Here is a 13,553-nt window from a genome sequence, read left to right as displayed (position 1 = left end):
AATTCTGACTTTATTTCTCAGAATTGCGAGATATAAAGTCATAATTGCGTGAAATAAAGTCCCAATTGCGTGTTATAAAGTCAGAATTCTGACTTTTTTCTCGCAATTGCGACTTTATATCACGCAATTCTGACTTTATAACACATAATTGCGAGTTTATATCTCGCAATTCTGACATATTTTCTCAGAATTGTGAGATAAACTCACAATTGTGAAATATAAAGTCCAATTCTAAGGGAAAAAAAAGACAGACTTTTTTTTTTTTAACTCCAGAATAGTTTATATCTCACAATTCTTTATAACATGCAATTGTCAATCTGAGATAAAAAGTCAGAATTGTTAGATTATAAAGTCTCACTTTTTTATTTTTTTATTTTTCACTCTGTGGCGGAAACAAGCTTCCATAGTCTGTTGTTAGCTGGTAGATCATTTGGCTTCACACACACATACAGCTAGCAAGAAACGTTGACAAACGTACTCTTCTAATCATTACACTGGGTATCTAGTTAATGCAACTTTTGATATAGGAACTCAAACTCCTAATATTTTACTATAAGAAATTATGGAGATATAAACATAATCGAAGCACTTACAGGATTTTCATTCGGGATTTCACTCTTTGTGAGGTTTCGTTTTGCCGCGTTCAGCTATAGTACGTGTTTGCGGGAGCACCACAACAACAATCCGTGACGCTGTATAGGAACTCACTCGGCTATAGCTGCCCTGAATGCTGCCTCGAATGCTGCCTCGCGCTAGGAAATAAATTAATTACTGTTATAAATATAAAACGTCACTAAAGACCTATCATTTTCACAATCTTTTTTAATGTTAAAATATATTTGTCGGGGACCCCCCAAAATCCAAAAATAAATTCTTATGGGGGGTCCCTAATGACTTATGGAGGGTCCGGGACCCCCTCAGACCCCCCTCATTTCGAACCCTGCTTGTGCTCGTTTACTGGTTATACATTATGGAAATGTTTAGCTTGCAGAAGTTTATTACCAGTCCGTCTTTAGAGCAGATTAGTCTGTGCAGGAAACAAGATTTATTGCTGATAGCTGACCACTATCAGATAGTTGTGAGCAGACAGGCTCTTAAGAGTGACATAAAGAGTAGGCTGATACAGCGTTTAAGAGAGATCAGTGTTCTTCCTATGTCAAATACCGTGGTTGGTGATGAGGCTAGCGGAAATTTCATTGTTGGCGACGTTGCAGTGGCACTCGGCCACTCAGCATCTCAGCCTTGTGGATGATGAGAATAAGTGGAGCGGTAGAGCTGATGCTGAGGCGGAGGTGATGGCCGATGCTAAGGCCGGCTTGCCACTGTTTGATCCATTCTCTCCAAGTTCTTGTGATTCCATAGACGGCGCGCGACTAAAGTCCGCTTGGCCCATTTGGCTCGTTTGGCCCGTTTGCAATATGAGGCACAGGAGAAAGCCCAAGCACGTCAGGCTGAGCTGAATCTTCGTTTGGAGGTACGCAGGCTCGAAATTGAGGCTGAGACTCAGGTGAGGCTGTGACAGCTCGATCTGGACGCAATGAAGGTTGCTGCTGGTTCGGCTGTGCAGTCCAGGTCAGGTCTCTGAGAAAAAAGCGCAGAAAGAGGATAAGCCTCTCGTTACTTCTTTTAATTCTGCTATCTCTCTTGATTTGGCTAAGGACAAGAAAGTTGCTTATTTTGTTGAAAATTATTTGTTGAGAAAGTGGTGTTCTAACACTAACGATTCAGATTGGGATGTTGTATATCAAGTTGTTGTTCCTTCTCCTTATCGCCAGCATGTTTTATGTTTAGTGCATGATCATCAGCTTGCTGGTCATCTAGGAGTTACAAATACGTACAAAAGAATATTACAACATTTCTTTTGTCCAGGGTAAAAAAAAAAAAAAAAGTACCTGTCATACCTGTCATACTGTTGGGAAGCTGAATCAGGTGATTCGTCCTGCTCCACTGTCTCCCATACCAGTTATTGGGGAGCCGTTCGAGCATGTGATCGTAGACTGCGTTGGGCCATTACCTAAAACTAAATCTGGTAACCAGTTCTTGTTAACCATAATGTGCATGGCTACTAGATTTCCAGAAGCAATTCCATTAAGAAAAATCACGGTGCCCATTATCATCAAAGCATTGGTGAAGTTCTTTTCCACTTTCGGACTCCCTAAAATAATACAAAGTGATCAGGGCACAAATTTTTTGTAAAGATTTTTTAAACAAGTACTGGAGTCTTTGGCAATTTCTCACCGAGTTTCAAGAGCGTACCATCCGCAAAGCCAAGGGCGCACTTGAACGCTTTCACCAGACACTTAAGTCAATACTTAAGAAATGTTGTCTGGACACTGCTAGAGACTGGGATGAGGGAGTTCCCTTGGTGTTATTTGCAGTAAGAGAGACTATACAGGAATCTCTTGGTTTTAGCCCAGATGAAGTCGTATTCGAACATCAGGTAAGAGGACCCTTAAAAGCTATTAAAGAACAAATTTTAACCACTGATTCGAGTCCGAACGCTGATGTACTGGATTATGTAAGTACATTTCGAGATTGTTTACATACTGCTTGGTCACTAGCTAAAGAAACTCTAACAAATGCTCAGAAAGGCATGAAAGCGCAAGTTCGATCAGAAAGCAGTTGCACGTTCTTTTACGTCTGGGGATGAAGTGCTGGTGAATTTACCCATTCCTGGATCATCTTTGTCGGCCCGTTTCTTTGGTCCTTATGTGGTGAAACAGAAAATGAGTGAAACTGATTATATGCTTTACACACCTGATAGAAAACATCAAACCCGAGTTTGTCATATAAACATGTTAAAAGCTTACCATGCCAGAGAGAAGCCTGAGGTAAAAGTTTCAGGAAAGACTGCAGGGCCCGCTGTCTCTTCTGTCGCAATAGCCGTGGAGCTGATACCATCTTCTGGTATCTCGGAGGCTGACGAGGATGGTGTTGTGCTTCGCAATGCTCCTCAGCAGTGCGCAAGGTTAGCCAACTCAGAGATTATATAAGATCTTCACTCTTATCTTAATCATTTAACTATGGACCAGGAAATGGATATTGTTAAAGTAATATCTGATTATAACTGTCTGTTTAGTGATGTTCCTAAACAAACAAATGTCTTGCAGCATGATAATATTGTAAATGGTGCTCGTCCTATTAAGCAGCATGCTTATTGTGTAAATGCAGTTAAGAAATCTAAACCTAAAACCTAAAACCTAAAAACCTCTAAACCTAAAACCTCTGTGTAACACTATAACAACAGTGTACTTACATGGTAACTCCACAGGAACTGTCCACTTAAAATAAAGTGTAAAACAGTCACAACTTACTGTGCAATATGTAAAACCTAAACCTCTGTGTAACACTATAATAACAGTGTACTTACATGGTAACTCCTCAAGAACTGTACACTTAATATAATCGTCAAGGTAATTGTTGTGTACCATCAGTGTCGTTACATGTTAATTCTACAGGAACTGTCCTCTTAAAAGTTATTTAACAACTGCATGGGTGAAATGCCCAAGTATTAAACCTTGATCACTTCTCAGTAAATAAAGTAGGGGAGAGCGGGGTATGTTGTCACACTTTTCACACTGTCTAACATTTTCTGAGCACCATACATCAAAATGGTATAAATCTCATACCAAATGAAAGAAGGAAGTCTTGGGCACATATGTTGTATTCATAACATCTTCATATCTTATCTCATTACGGAGTTGTAGACTGTTGAATAGCGAGTGTGCACTTGTGATAAATTTGTCCCATCGGCGGGTAAGTTGTCACACTAGGGCGGGTAAGTTGTCACACTAGATTATCTAAAAATAAGAACACAACTACTTAATTGTGAATATTGATTTTGTTTTTTAAACTCAAAACAGAACTGGAAATATAAACATCCGTGCCTGGAGAATCTGGAAAAACAATTATTTCAATCCAAATAATGCACATTTCAATTAAGTGGCAAAACCACTTTACTTTGAACTTTAAACTCAAACGTTCTATGGCTTGCACATAGATCCTGATAACTGAATGGAATGCTGCAGATAACCTGCTTAACTTAACCTCTGAACAAAACAGATGCCCTGTATCTGACTAATCGGACTCATCTCCAGAGTCACAATTCTGACACACATAAATTGCCTGGCCTGAGGTGCAAGCATCATGGGCCCAATGGTTGCATTTTACAAATTTTACGCATATGCTACTCTGAACAATGCCTGAACTTCGTATTTTGAGCACTTCTTGTGTTTTTTTTTTTTTTTTGCCTCTTCACAATGACTCGCTTAAATTAGTCCTAATTTGTAAGTCGCTTTGGACAAAAGCGTCTGCTAAATGACTAAATGTAAATGTAGCTGCCTTGTTTTTCATAGGTCCAGATTTCTGCTTCCCTTTCTTTTGAAACAGCTTTTTGCTAGATTGAGACTTATTCTTTTCTATTTCTAGTTGCTGCTTCACTGGCGTGTCAGTAAGTATTGCTGATTTGCGTCGTTTTCTTCCTTTGCTGGCTGGTTTTCGGGGGCCATCTTTTGGATATGGCCGGATGTCCACTGGAGTTGGTAGCCCACTGTCAGCAATAGCATTGCTGGGTAAGAGTGAGCTGGTGATAGCAGAAGCAACTGGGCGTGCTAGGCAGGACAGGGTTGGTGCTGGGGCTGTGTTTATTTGTACAGGGGCAAGTTGTCACATGTGACGACTTGCCCCAAAGTCATTGAGACAACTTTCCCCATATTGACATGTGAGCTAATGTTGGCTAAATCTCAAGTTTAGCTCAACATATCACTTTAGCTAAAGTACCAAAAGACACGTTACTGTCTCCTCTATTTTGTGCAAAATAATAATTTTAAACATTCATACCTAACAAAGTTGTATTGCATAAAATGTAAAGTGATTTTTTTTTACTTTTTAAGCAGAAAAATAAGAAAATTGTGCTAACCTCAGATTACAGTGATCTTGACCATATGTGAACAGGAAGTTGACTATAGAAGAAGAAGTCACATAAAGTGGCTATTTGATTTTTGAGATAGAGCCTCTAGTGTTGGAGTAATGGACAGTGTGACAACTTACCCGTGTGACAACTTACCCCGCTCTCCCCTATAGAGGACTGCAAAAAGAGAAAAAAAAAGCAGTAAAGCTAAACAATGTTTATTAATACACATTATACTCAACAGTGTAACATATTCTGAAGTAAAACTTCAGTGTACCTGCAGCTGGGTTAACACTAGAACAGAACAAGTTCCTTTAAACTGCCTAAAATACAAATAGAAAAATAGAAAAAGTCACTGTGAAAGTAAATCTGCTTTTAACATACTGACATGGTTGGAAATTAAATACATTTATATCAAATAAGAAAAAAAAGCTGTTGTACCTCCAAAGGATTGTGTTATCTTAATTGACAGCCTATTATTACACTGTTGTTATAATGTTTATGTCACGGAAGCACTCGGACAAAGAGGATGAGAATTAACAGGAGGTTTATTGACAACAATGAGCAGAGATGAAGCAAGCAGGTAAGTGAGTAGTTCAAATGATAATTTGGAGAACGGGAACCGGGCGGTAAATGGTATGTCTTTGCTTACAGGACCGGAGGGTGGTGGATGGTTGAATGGACGATGGACCGGATGCACACACCTCGCTGGATAACAGGAGTGCAGATCTGATGATTTGGAACAGGGAAATGGAGGACTGAGAAGACGCTGGAGAAGGATCACAGGAGAAACACTGGAGGAGACGTTGGAGGAAACACTGGAGACAGTTCGCTGGAATAGTTTGACAATCGCTGGAGGAAACAAGGTAAGTGTCCACTTCGTTCAGGAACGAGACCAGACAATGAGCTTGGGTGAGGTGTGTGCTTATAGCTGTGGTGATGAGGGTGCAGGTGTGTGTGATTAGTACTCAGGAGAGGGAGTGCGCTGTGATTGGCTGGTGTAGGAGCTTGGCAGATCTGTAACAGTGCACTTCCTTCCACTTCAGGTGTAATCAGGGCAAGAGTCTAAGGGCCTAAAACGTTTTGAGCTTGTCCACTTTTGACCACTTCCAGAGGTAATCGAAAACGCATTCGACCGGATTGCTTTTGTATGTAAATGCTCAAAAGCCAACTGCTGCTCTGTGTGGGTGTGTGTTTTCTTTAGTTTTTTTTTACCTATTTTTTTACGATCAATAGTGAGGAAAGAGATAAATATCGCTGAATAAAAGTTTGAATTTGGATCTGTTGCTGTAATAACATAACGATTGATCATTTACTGAGTGAGTTCAACAGCAAACAGTACAATCAACCACATCACAGGTTGACTCCAAATGCACAAACAACAGGTTCTTCTTTGCTGCTTTTAAAGCTAAGTTGAACTGCATTAGACTGCCCCCATTAGATAGTCATAAATATTCACATATAACTTTTAAATCTCACACTACAACAGTTCCTCACACAAAGCATCACATCCTGAAGATTTGGATTACAACACAGGAATAAAATAAGGTGTATTTTAAGGCAGCATATAAATAAAATTATGCCCCATGGTAAACAAAATTAATAAAATATTGCATGATTATGGTTAAATTATCACAAACATTTTAATCAATTAAATATTTTAAACTGTAGTATTGTTTAAAATTAATTATTTGAAATGACAAGTCAGAGCTGAATGAAACGTTATCAAATCAGGCATTAAAGTGCACTTAATTGGACCAATCTAAGAGTTTGCTCTTAAGTAAGAGTCACTCTTAGCATCATGGGCCAACTTGAGTTACAAAAAGGCCCCGATCTTCTCGTTGAAAACTCTTAAAAACCTTATTACCTTTTGTTTTACTTATTTGGAAATGAGACATTTGTACCAGTCGCAGTGAGACATTTCAAATGATACCAAAATGTACAATACTCGATGATAATCATTCACATTAAAACTATATATTTTCTTGGGTGAAGGGGGAGTTCAAATGTTAATTTCCAGAGAGGTCCTTTGTCCTCTCAGGGTCTGGTCGCTCTTCAACCAGACTGTCCGACATTTTCTAATTTCATAATTCTTACACTATAACCTAAGGTCGCTTTACAGAAACAGAGAACCATTAAAAGAAGACATGGGACCAAAGTCAGGCAGAACTGATGGAGATGGGACCTGGGCAGTGAGAATCAGACAAGTGTGCTGGCTCAAAGGCCAGGGACAGGTAAAAATTGAGAACCAACAGGCAGGGCTAATGAAACCAGGCAAGAGGAGGGCTAAATTAGGGTGCATGGCAGGCCGGAAACAGTAACAGGAGTTATTGGAGATCAGGCAGAAAAAGCCAGGCAGAGAGGGAAGTCATGGCAGGCAGAGAATACTCAAGCCAAAACAAAAAACAAGACTAGCCTAACAGGTAGTTATGGTGCTTTCGAAAAATCAGCTTGCCAAAGGTTTTCACTTCGAACTGAAATACTACAATCAAATTGAACAAGTTATGCGATTTCATTAAACATGACTTTGCTACATCATGCTGTTTCAAACTTTGGTTTAGGAACATTTAAAAATTCTAGTAGTTTACTAATAGGGGGTGTTGATCTGGTGAATCCTGGAGCCAGTGTTATTTAGATCATCATCAGCACATTAGGAGAGAGCTTCATGAACTGGGCTGTGTTCCGATTCCCTAGTGTTCACTGTTCCCTATTCCATGAGCATGTTCACTTTACTTGGCAAAATGTGTTCATTGGGAACACCCTGCACAGCATCATCACACACAGATGAAACTACAGTAGTGCATATTAGAGAAGTTAATCTGTCAATAAATTCAATACAAATAACCATATTTTTACTTAATATACATGTGTATAATACATCCAAGTGCATTTATGTAAGAATTAAGTTATTATTATTTTACTAAATATAAATGGTCATATTTAAAGTGCTAAACTTTGTGATAAATGTCTGTTGTGATGTTTAATATGTCAATTAAATGTAACATGTATATTTTATCTGATTAAATACACATCTAATAACTAAATTATTGTGTACGTTTCTTACATATATTGTCCCTTGCTCAAGGAATAGGGATCAGCAAACACTGCTTAGGGACTCTATCAATCAGAATGCATCACAGTTGATGGAGTTCTCTCCTAAAAGAGAGGGGGTCGCCAGGACCAGAATTGAGAACCACTGGTCTAATATATGGTTTTAATTGATCTTGGGTCAGTTTTATAGCATAGGTTCCGTTTTAATTTCAAACACAGCATGTATAATGAAAAACAGAAAATGATAGTTGTTTCCAATTGGCCAATGTTAGCCGATCCCTACCTAAAACACATAAAACAAGCACTACAAATTAATAAAATAACACAAATTACAGACACTTCATATATAATGGTATTAAATAAGTTGCAGATTACATTTAATAGATTATACTTTCATGAAAATATTTACATTTGGTTTGTAAAAAGCATTATTATACATGCATGGAATTTTCAACATATTGGCCAGAAGGTGTCACCAGTGTTCAGCTTGCTGTATTTTTGCATTGTTAAGAGAAAGTACACTACACATCTTTTTCTGACAAAAGTGTCTTGAACTAAAGTCCCTTTGAGACAAGTCATTTCTCTCATCTTTGAAATTCCTCTTGGGCGGCTGTTTCAGTCATGCAAGTTCAGCTCCTATCTCTTTGAATGGGGAAACATCAAATTCTCCAAAGCTACCTAGCCAACACTTTACAAGTGAGCCCCATGTGGGTTTTTGAAGGGCTGTCACTTGGGCCCTACTTGGGCAACCCAAATGGGGCCCAGAGAAATTTGTCCATCGGCCCCATGGCAAAGCCGAAAAAGCATTGTAAATCTTTGAGGGTGGTGGGTTTGAACCAGAAAGTAATGGTGGTCACCTTTTCTGGGTTCATCTGTATTTTAATGTTCATTTATGCTGCCCATCAAAGCCATTGGTTAATGAACTTCTTTATATTATTGAGTCTTTTAATTTAACACAACATGTTACTGGTTCTACTAAGAAAGGTCATACACTAGATCTTGTGTTATCATTTGGTTTTTCTATATCTAATTTGGTGGTTTCAGACGTAGGCATTTCCGACCATTATTCAGTGGTATTCGATGCTGTTTGTTCTTATATCCATCCAACTTCTTCTCAGCCTTTACATTATGCTAGGTCCATTAATTCTTCAACTGCAAACTTTTTTTCAGAATTTTATTTATCACATGTTACAGCCAAAGTCTTAAGTGAAGAGGACACTGAAGTGCTGGTTGAGGCTTTTACTAAGTCATGTACTCTTGCCTTAGATTGTGTTGCCCCTCTTAAATTAAAGAAACATAAGGGAACATCTCAACCTTGACTAAGCAATGTTAACCGCTCTCTTAGACAAGAGTGCAGAAAAGCTGAACGGAAGTGGAAGAGAGATAAACTTCAGATTTCGTCTGAGATGTTAAAAGAGTCCCTGGCTAACTATCAGAAGGTAGTAAAGGAGGAAAAAATGAATTATCTCAGATAATGCAAATCGGCCAAAAGTAATGTTTGAAATAACTGATTCTATTTTAAACCCCTCAAGGAATGTTATGAGAGATGCCACACAAGAGACTTGTGAAGAGTTTTTATTATTTTTGACTCAAAAAATTGAGAAGATCAGAAGTGAAATTGTACCTTTACATTCCCATTCATCAATTAATCCTGCGCCGTCTAACTTTTTCACTGACTTTGAACCAGTTTCATCAGCACAGCTGGCAGATATTGTCTTAAAAATGAATGGAGGTAGCTGCAGACTGGATATTCTCCCTACTCATCTTTTTAAAGATGTTTTTCATACCGTGAGTTCTAGCCTAACAGCTATAATTAACAGCTCCTTGATGAATGGAGTAGTACCAAATAGTTTCAAACATGCAATTCTTCATCCCTTGTTAAAAAAAAACTAATTTAGATCATACAGTATATAACAACTATAGACCTATTTCTAAACTGCCTTTCATCTCCAAGATTCTAGAGAAAGTGGTCTATTCACAGCTATTCTCATTTGATTACTTTTGATATTTTAGACACATTCTAGTCGGGCTTTAGGCCCTGTCATAGCACAGAATCTGCATTGCTCAAGGTCACTAATGATATATTATTATCGTTGGACTCAGGATCACATGTTGTTCTAGTTTTATTAGATCTAAGCGCTGCCTTCGATACGATTGACCATGAGATTCTTCTCAACCGTCTGGAGTGTTGGATTGGTGTCCAGGGTACAGCCCTGGTTCACTCTTTTATCTCATCAAAGATTGATTATTGTAATTCTCTACAGTATATATTGGTCTCCCCCAGACTATGCTAGTCCGCTTACAGTTAGTGCAAAATGCAGCAGCAAGGCTTTTAATGGGGGTGAGAAAGAGAGAACATATTACCCCTGTACTGCAATCCTTACATTGGCTTCCTGTTAAATTCAGGATTGATTTTAAAGTTATCTTGTTTTTCTACAAGGCCCTATCAAGCCTTGCCCCCCAGTACATCAGTGATCTTATTATTCCCTACTCTCCTTCTAGAGTTCTCAGGTCCTCTGACCAACGGCTTTTAAAGGTCCCTCGTTGTCATTTAAAATCAAAAGGAGATCGTGCTTTTTCTGTGGTAGGTCCCAAACTCTGGAATAGTCTCCCATTCCACGTGAGGTCAGCTCCATCAATTGCCACTTTTAAGTCTTATTTAAAAACGTATTTATTTTCTTTAGCTTTCGAATAAGTTATGTTTGCTTTGTTATTATGATTTTAATGTTTTAATTTTTGTAAAGCACTTTGGGGCAATGTCTGTTGTTTGAAAATATGCTATATAAATAAAGTTGCTTGCTTGCTCCTTGAGGTGAGATGATGTATCCTAAGAAGGATTGATGTAAATAACATTTATCTGCTTTGAGATAAATGTGCTGGCTATGGGAGTAATCAGAGTACCTATCTTACCTGTTTGACATGCTCAGTGAGTGAAGATAAGTAAATCTATATATCAATGTATACAATGAAAAAATAGTGCAGAAAATCTGTTATTGTACCTCATTCATAAGGATTAAAAGGTCTATGGGACATTAACCAGTCCATAGGGCATGACTTGATACTCATAAGCCGCTTTCCGACCAAGTAGTTAGGAACTTAGTTCTAGGAACTGTCCACTTCTAAACAGTTCTAAGAACTACTCTCCCCAAACTCAGTTTTGCTGTTTGCGTTCACACTGGCCAAGTGGCCATAGGAACTGGTAGGAGGGGTAAGGGCGTGACGCAAGCACGGCAAGCACTTTTATTTTGATGGCGCGACAGACCTTTATTTTGGCGGCGCTGAGAACGCCAGAGCAAACAATGCTCGCATCTGTGTTTATTAGTTAGCGATCTGTCTAACAGTACTGTTTAATATGTTATTAGATAGAACTGTTATAGAAAGTAGACAGTATATGAAAAAAATTAGCCTATGCCGTGTGGTTGATGTGTGCTCCAGTGTTGCTAGCTGGGCAGATAAACATAATCATGTTTGGCTTGGTCCCCTCAAAGTTGCGTTGGATTTTCTCTTCAGCATAAAGGTTTAGAGACCCATCTATCACTGTTTTCTGGAGTAAATATATAGGCTATAATCTGTGTGTTTACATTCTAGCTGTTTTAAAAATGGCGGGTGCTGGTGTTCCGCGTGCGTTCGGTCAATCAGCGTACACTAACGTCACGGGTAATTCCTATAGTGCTGGTTTAGACCCTACTCTGAAGTAGGACCTAAATTAGTTCCTCCAAATGGAGTTCCTAGAACTAAAATCGTTCCTAGTTCCTGCGGTGCGAACACGCCGACATCCGGGTACTTTAGCCAATAGTTCTAGGAACTGTGAAAAGGTTCCTCCGGTCGGAAAGCGGCTATAGTGACCTCTTGCGGTAGTGAAAGTGGTCCTCCCCTCTGCCGAAGAACATTAAGACTTGTAACACCTTCAGTTTAATCACTTAGAAATAATGTACAGGGATGAAATTGATGATGCAATTTCTCTTTTACACTGATAAAAAAAAATCCCACCAAGTTACATACTTTCAAGAAAAACTTCTCCCTAGGTCTCCCCTTGACCTTTATTGTCAATGGTCTGCATGTATAGATTTGGTGTTAGACAGTTCAATTTGTTTCTATGAGTAGAGGTATTTATTTTTGTGGTTTGCAACTGGTGGAGTGTGTTGTTAGAAACATAATGAATGAGTCTTTCTGAAGTGCTGAATTGCTAAAAATAAATAAAAATAAACTGTCAGTCAAGAGGTTTCATTAGGAATATGTGTTCTGAAATCTGAAAACACAAATGAGTTTGAAATTGCCTAATGAATTATCAGTGTACACTGCAGAGTTAACATCTATAATAATAGGACTACAATTGGTTGAACAAGTCAGACCAAACAAAATACTAATATGCTAGGATTCTTCCTAAGCTTTAATTACGTGAAAAATCAGACAGAGACAATTTATTAATGGAAGTATATTCATCCTTATACAGACTGAAAGAGGCTGGAATAGTGGCATATTTTTGTTGGGTACAAGCGCATGTAAACTAGCAAAAAAAAAAAAAAAAAAAAACATGCACTACACAAGTGGGAGGTAGATGTTTAAGTACCTATGTGAAAGAAGAAGGCAAAATCGATTTTAAAGAAAATGTTAATGAATAAATGGAAAATAAGATGGGATAAGTAACATGGTAAGATGGTGTTATAGTAGGTAGATTACACAGACAGTACTAAGGATAAATTGCCAGGGAGGAAATAGAAAAAAAGAGGTATTACTGACTGGGACAAACAGGATTGAAATCAATTTATGGGTTTGCACGAAAATGGGTTAAGGGATTTGTGTGGTGTATCTGAAATGGTATCATGTACTTTTTATGTGTAGTAAATATAAGGTGTATGTTACTTAATCGTTTTAAGAATAGGGAGGATTGAGTGAGGAATGAGGATGTTTTAGAAAAAGTTCCATTGGACAGACAGGAGTGCAGGGCATTATTTAAAAAAAAAAAAACTATGATATAGGATTAGGGTCTAGTATATAGTATGTATGGATGGGAATGCTTTACCTAATCTGGAGCATAAAGAGCTAAAAATGAATGTTAAAGGAGCAGAACACGCAGCGCTAGCAGGAAAATGCACTCTGATTGTGTCCACGGATTTGGACGGATTATAAAAGATCCATACAGTTTAAACTTCAAGCACATCAACCGCACCACAATAGTGAGTGTACAACTGATGTACAGACAGCTATAGAATACACATAATGCACTGTGAGAGTCGTGCTGAATGAATTCCTGCATCTCGCCAGGAGATGACGCCTGCAGCTGAATATTCCATCCATCCATTTTCCAAACCGCTGGTCCAATGAGGGTACAGCGTAAGGTATAATTGTTTTTTTTAATTGATTATTAAATTGTTCAATTAATGTTTAGACATAGTTTCCATGATCGAGTTCAAGATAAATATTGTAATATATAAATATGGATGACTTTACAGTCGTTAGGCCCAAACTCAAGACAAGATGCACTCACAGAGAGTGCTTGTGAGTCATCCACTCTTTAGCGAAAGGGTCCACACTTCAGCCGATTGTAGCATCTCTTTTCGAGGGCCAACAACATTACTGGGTCCTCCAGAAA

General features: G+C 38.4%; 1 protein-coding gene and 1 long non-coding RNA gene across 2 annotated transcripts in view; both read right to left on the bottom strand.

Annotated features, from left to right (window-relative positions):
• Positions 1–13,553, bottom strand: part of stx8 (syntaxin 8) — a 614,579-nt gene that overhangs the window by 451,992 nt on the left and 149,034 nt on the right. The gene's annotated exons all lie outside the window — the stretch shown is intronic.
• On the bottom strand, positions 1,114–2,247 carry LOC311301692. The gene is made up of 3 exons (XR_014629489.1): positions 1,902–2,247; positions 1,722–1,817; positions 1,114–1,581 (listed from the first exon to the last, which is right to left on the bottom strand). It is a non-coding gene; the product is annotated as an uncharacterized lncRNA (long non-coding RNA).

Source organism: Rutilus rutilus (assembly GCF_951802725.1).
Source record: "Rutilus rutilus genome assembly, chromosome: 12".
Taxonomy (NCBI): Eukaryota; Metazoa; Chordata; class Actinopteri; order Cypriniformes; family Leuciscidae; genus Rutilus; species Rutilus rutilus.
Note: the sequence above shows the minus strand (reverse complement) of the source record. Positions and strands in the feature narration are given on the sequence as shown.